Source organism: Pipistrellus kuhlii, unplaced genomic scaffold, assembly GCF_014108245.1.
Source record: "Pipistrellus kuhlii isolate mPipKuh1 unplaced genomic scaffold, mPipKuh1.p scaffold_m20_p_21, whole genome shotgun sequence".
NCBI lineage: Eukaryota > Metazoa > Chordata > Mammalia > Chiroptera > Vespertilionidae > Pipistrellus > Pipistrellus kuhlii.
Window position 1 is genome coordinate 8110666 of NW_023425520.1, and position 6272 is coordinate 8116937.

A 6272-nucleotide genomic window follows, 5' to 3' on the forward strand; every position below is an offset into this window, starting at 1 on the left:
CCATTGCTCCCTGATTGTAAGCTTCATGGGGTCCCTTAGAATTTAGGAGACACATTCCTGTGGGGGGAGAAGCAGAGGGAGGGAAAGGCAAGGGAATGCTCCTGGGAGGGAGATCACGCGCTCAGGGACCTGTTTTTTGTTTTTTGTTGTTGTTTTTTTTTATGTATATTTTATTGATTTTTTTACAGAGAGGAAGGGAGAGGGATAGAGAGTTAAAAACATCGATGAGAGAGAAACACCGATCAGCTGCTTCTTGCACACCCCTACTGGGGATGTGCCTGCAACCAAGGTACATGCCCTTGACCGGAATCGAACCTGGGACCTTTCATTCTTCAGGCCAACACTCTATCCACTGAGCCAAACCGGTTAAGGCCAGGGACCTGGTTTCTGAGCGTTTGTAAAGGCTGGGGTTTTAGGGTGATTTGGGGGAGGATCTCGATAGAACATGCATTTGTTTTATGCTGATGTGCCAAAATGAGATTTACTCCCTTAGCTTCAGCTGTCTGTGGGTGTGGTTGGCAAATGGCACATATTGGTTTTCTGCCATCTACCCGAGTAGGGCGATTTAAGCTCCTCTGGTTGGGAAGAAGTATAAACCATTTACTTTCTTAGTTTATTTTTTTAGGACACAAGTTTCCTTTAATTATTCTTTGGGGAAGGGACACCACACTTCCATCCAATTAAGAGAAACATTTTCATCAGCACAGAAGTCTTTTTTATTTTTCTCACTTCTCACGCCATGAATCATGGGGAATGGGTCCCAGCAGCCCAGGCTCCTTTCCTCTGGTTCTCACTGTGTTTCTCTGGGTGGGGCAGGCTGGGCTTCAGTTGAACCAGGAACCTTTCTCTTTGGTCCCCTTCTTTCTCTGGTCATTGTCCTTCACATGTTTTCTTCACATGGGAAGAGATCTCAGCTCTTAATATTGCTCAATACGTACATTAATTCTCTTGGCAAGAATCTTGCTTGTTCACAATGCCCACTGCATGCTGGGTGACACGGTAGACTCAGTTTTGCCATGGTAACATTTGTGGGGCATTCCTTATTGAACAGCACCCATTCCCTTGATGTTCAAACATCGCCTTTCTTGTAGATTCGCGTGGATGTGGCCAAAGGAGCAGCTCCATGTTTTCTAAAAGGCCTCGAGCACATGTAGCGGTGCCTCTTCTCTTTCCCTTCTCGTTAGTCATTTTGGCGAATTAGCCCGTCGAACCACGGTCGCCTGGAGCCATGTTCAGGGCCCACCTGGAAGATGGCAGATCCAGCCGAAAGGAATCATGGATCTTTTAATTGTCTCCATAGTTTTGCCTTTTCCAGAATGTCATACAGTTGTATCCATATGTAGGCTTTTCAGATTGGCTTCCTTCACTAAATAATAGTCATTTAACTTTCCTCTGAATGTTTATGGTAACTTTACTAATAATTTTCTAAAGAAATAAGCTATCTAGCCATGGAAAGACACAGGTTTTTGTGTGGAGGTAAATTTTCACCGCCTTTGGGTAAATGCCAAGGAGCTTAGCTGCTGGATCATATCCTAAGAATATGTTTAGTTTTGTAAGAAATCACCAAACTAGGCCTGGTTGTGTAGCTCAGTTGGTTAGACCTTCATCCTAATATGCCAAGATTGTGAGTTCAATCCCTGGTCAGGCACATACAAGAATCAACCAATGAATGCATAAATAAGTGGAACAACAAATCGATGTCTCCTCTCTCTCTCTCTCTCTCTCTCTCTCTCTCTCTCTCTCTCTCTCTCTCTCTCTCCCTCTCCCTCTCCCTCTCCTTCTCCCTCTCTCTCTCTCTCTCCCTCTCTCTCTCTTTCTCTCCTCTCTCCTCTCTCCTCCTCTTTCTAGATTCAATAGGGGGGAAAAAAAAACTTAAAAAAGAGATATTAAAAAAAAGAAAGAAATCACCAACCTACCTCCCAAAATTGAACCTGCAACTCTTCGGTGTGGCCAATGCTCTAGCCACAGAGACACATCAGCCAGGGCCCCGATGCCCTTAAGGAGGGAATGTTCTCTTTTAGGGTCCACACACTCCTGTAACTTGCCTGTTCATATCCTGTTTGTCCCTTTACTTTTGGTTGGCTCTTTTTCTTGCTGATATTTGGGTTTATTATTATTTTTAATGGGATGGTTTGAGAATTTGAGTGTCATCCTTGTGCAGGGACCACACCAATCCTCTCTGTATTCCAATTTTAGTATGTGCTGCCAAAGCGAGTATGGGAATTCTTTCTTAAGGCTCACTCAAAAAAAAATAAAAAAAAATCTCCCTACTTGTTAGTTATTTCATGTAGTAGCACATGGTGCTTTTTTTTTTTTTTTAAATCCTCACCCACAGATATGTTATTTTTAAAAAAAATATATTTTATTGATTTTTTACAGAGAGGAAGGGAGAGAGAGAGAGAGCTAGAAACGTCGATGAGAGAGAAACATCGACCAGTTGCCTCCTGCACACTCCCCACTGGGGATGTGCCCGCAACCAAGGTACATGCCCTTGACTGGAATCGAACCCGGGACCCTTCAGTCCCCAAGCCGATGCTCTATCCATTGAGCCAAACTAGTCTTGGCATGTGTTATTTTTTTTATAGAGAGGGAGAGAGGGAGAAAGAGAGAGAGCGAGAGAGAGATCATTTCCTTCCATAGGCACCCTGACCTGGGATCGGCCCTGCCAACTCTAGGTGCATGGGATGACATTGCAACCAACCGAGCCACTAGGCCAGGGCTGCTTCTTTTTTTGTGGCTGAACACTGTTCCATTGTGTGGATGGACCACAATTTGTCCTCACCGGTTGATGGTTTCCATCTTTTGGCTGTTATGAATGGTGCTACTGTGAACATTCATGCAAAATATTTTGAGTCCCTGTTTTCAACTGACTCATAGGTAACTATTTAACTTTTTGAGGAGCTGCCAAATTGTGTTCCACAGTGTTAACCATTTTGTTCCCAGCAATGTAAGAGCGTTGCTCCAGTTTTTCCACATCTTCACCAACACCGGTTACTTCACTTTTTGCCACATTCATCCTGATGGATGCGAAGTGGTGTCTTGTGGTTGTGATTTACATTGAACATCATTTGATTTGTTGAACATCTTTTGTGTGCTTGTTAACTATTGGTTAACTATTGGTTATCTTTGGAGAAATGCCAATTCAAGTCCTTTGCCTATCTTTTCTGTTGTTCGTGAACTGTAAGAGTTCTTCGTATTCTGGATACTAGGCCCTTTTCAGGCATAAGGCTTTCAAGTACTTTCTCCTGGGTTGCGTGCTGTCTTTTTGCAAATAGCCTTTAAAATACTTTTAAAAAATTAAATGTATTGGGGTTTAATTGGTTAATACAACCATATAGGTTTCAAGTGCATAATTCTGTGACACATTATCTGTATATTGCATTGTGTCCACCACCCAAAGTCAAATCTTCTGTCACCATACACTCCACCCCCTCATCCCTCTTTCCTTCTGAAAACCACCATACTGTTGTGTCTGTGAGTTTTTATCTTATTTGTCCATTTGATGCTTTCAGTTTTATTTTTTAAATGTATCCTTTTTTTCAGAGAGGGCGAGAAACATCAATGATGATAATCATTGATTTGCTGCCTCCTGCACCCCATCTATTGGGGATCAAGCCCACAACCCAGGCATGTGCCCTTGATCAAAATTGAACCCAGGACCCTCAGTCCATAGGCTAACGCTCTATCCACTGAACCAAACCAGCTAGGGCATGCTTTTAGTTTTAGATCCCACATGAGTGAAATCTGCATATCCCTTTCAAATTGTATTTATTAACTAAAGGCCTGGTGCACAAAGTTCGTGTGTGCCCCTCAGCCCAGCCTGCCCCCTCTCCAATCTGGCACCCCTCATGGGATGTCTAACTTCGGTAGGATTGGACCTAAACGGGCAGTTGGATATCCCTCTCATAATCCAGGACTGCTGGCTCCCAACTGCTTGCCTGCCTGCCTTCCTGATTGCCCCTAACCTCTTCTGCCTGCCAGCCTGATCACCCCCTAACATTTTCCCCGCCAGCCTGATTGCCCCTAACTGCCCTCCCCTGCAGGCCTGGTCCTTCCCAACTGCCCTCTTCTGCAGGCCTAGTCACCCCCAACTTCCTTTCCCTGCAGGTGTGATCACACCAACTGCCCTCCCTTGCAGGCCTGGTCCCTCCCAACTGCCCATCTTGTGTTCACACGGGGGCAGCCATCTTGTGTTGGAGTGGCAGTCAATTTGCATATTACTTTTATTATTCAATAGAAAGGATATTTGTCACACTACACTTCAAAAACTAGAACAGTGACAGTAATTTATATCCACCGGAATCCCATTCCCCTGCTTCCCCAGATCAAAGGTAACATATCAGTCTACTGAATTGTCTGTCTATATTTTCTTAAATATAGTAGTATTCCCCTAACCATGGTTTTGCTTTCTGAGGTCTGTTACCCATGATCAATTGCTGTACAAAAACACTAAGTGGAAAACTCCAGAAATAAACAAAACAGTATACAGAGTATTCCACAAAAATGTACACACACTAACAGCTGACAGCTCAATTTTGAAAATGAAATGCATTTTAATAAACACAGCCTTTATAATTATTCCAAATGTGTGTATGTTTTTGGGAAATACTATAAACATAGGATTTGGTACAATCTGTGGCTTCAGGCTTCTGCTGGGGATCTTGGATAAGGGGGGACTACTGTAGTTCTATTAGACATTTATGCCTAAACAATACATCATTTTAAGATGCTCTTAACTTTATAAAATCGTCAACAATTTTACTTGATGGTTCTCCAAGTGATGTACCCGTTTACACTGTCCCCAGTAATATCTGATTCTTACCGATCCTCACTTCTCCAACACTTGCTTTGTCCAATGTCTTCTTTTTTGCCAATTAAATGGGTCTAAAATGGTATCTGTCTTGATTGGCATTATCCTGATCATGAATGAGATTGTCTTCATGTGTTTATTGGTCATAAATGTCTTCTCTTCTGTAAGTGTGCACTGTGTATTTTTCCCTATTTTCTCTTTAGGTTGGTTGTCCTTTCTTCACTGATTTGTAGGCGCACTAGGGAGCTCTTGATTCTCTTTAGAGATGAAGATGAAATGCACCTGTCCTGCCAGCGAAAGCCCAGCTCCCCTCAATGGCACGTGCCATAGCAGCTCCCTTCCCCTGCAAACATCACCACCAGAGGGCGCTGTCACTTTCTGCCAGGATAGCTGGTGAGAAACAATTTGTCATTTTCATCTGCACTTTAAAAAAAAAAGTTGAGCATCTTTTTTATTTGCTGCAAGGCTAAATTGCACCTCTCCCCTCTGAGTAACCTGTTCATCTTCCCATGCCTCCTCCTCTGAGGACCTGCTTTTCTCTCTCAATATTTACTGCAACATTCCTACTTGATAACCCTTTCACACCCCGGTTTTTCCCACTTTGCCATTTCTCAATTTTCTCTCTCCCCCACCCTCCCAATATACTTGCTCCTCACAAATCCTTCTGACACTTCATTCATCCTCTCTCCAATGCCTTTCCCTCCCATGACCCTGATGTCCCTTGTCCCCATACCCCTACCCCTCTGCTCTCTATCTGTTCCTCACCCTCCCATCTTTCTAGTCCCTCTTTCCATCATCTTAAACACCCTTTTTCTTGAGTCTCTTTCCTCTCCCTCCACCCTCATCTCTCAGTGGAGACAAAACAGAGACCTTCCTCCTCTCTGCCCCCTATCCACACTCCATTCTCTCCCGTTGGTTTGCACAGAGGACACGACCTGCATGCCTTCTCTTCTCGCCTCCCTGCTCCTGTCCCTCAGCCCAGTCTTGACAGGGTGTCTCCCCTGGCTTCTCCTGTCCCTCTCCCATGGCCGCCTCTCCTAGCCATTTCCTCTCTCACACCTGTTCCTCTTTGACCGTTTTCCTCCTCTCAATGACTTGTCCTCCATCTCTAACCCATCTCCTCTCCCCCTTGTCCCCATGCAGTGCCCTCCTCTTCCATTTCCTACTTCTTTAGTTTCTGCCACTCCTCCTCTTTGTTCTCCTGAGGGCAGCATGTTCTGGCCCTGCATGGGGCAGGCTGGCTATGATTTCGGGGTACGGGACACAGCCAGCCTGTGTCAGCAAGGGAAGAGGGAGCATCTTCCTGTACAGCTCCGAAGAGAAAGTGACCTTGCCCAGGCTGACCTGGGGAGGCCCATGGGGGCGGGGTTCTGCCCGCACTGAGCAAGAGCTGCAAGGACAGGTATGAACCTCCCTTTGCCCTTTTGCTTGGCCTCTGACCTCTGAGACCTCAGCTGTAAGC

At 44.8% G+C, this 6272-nt stretch overlaps 1 pseudogene; it reads right to left on the minus strand.

Annotated features, from left to right (window-relative positions):
- Positions 1–2116: 2116 nt before the first annotated feature.
- LOC118726197 lies at positions 2117–2212 on the minus strand (annotated as a pseudogene).
- Positions 2213–6272: the final 4060 nt, after the last annotated feature.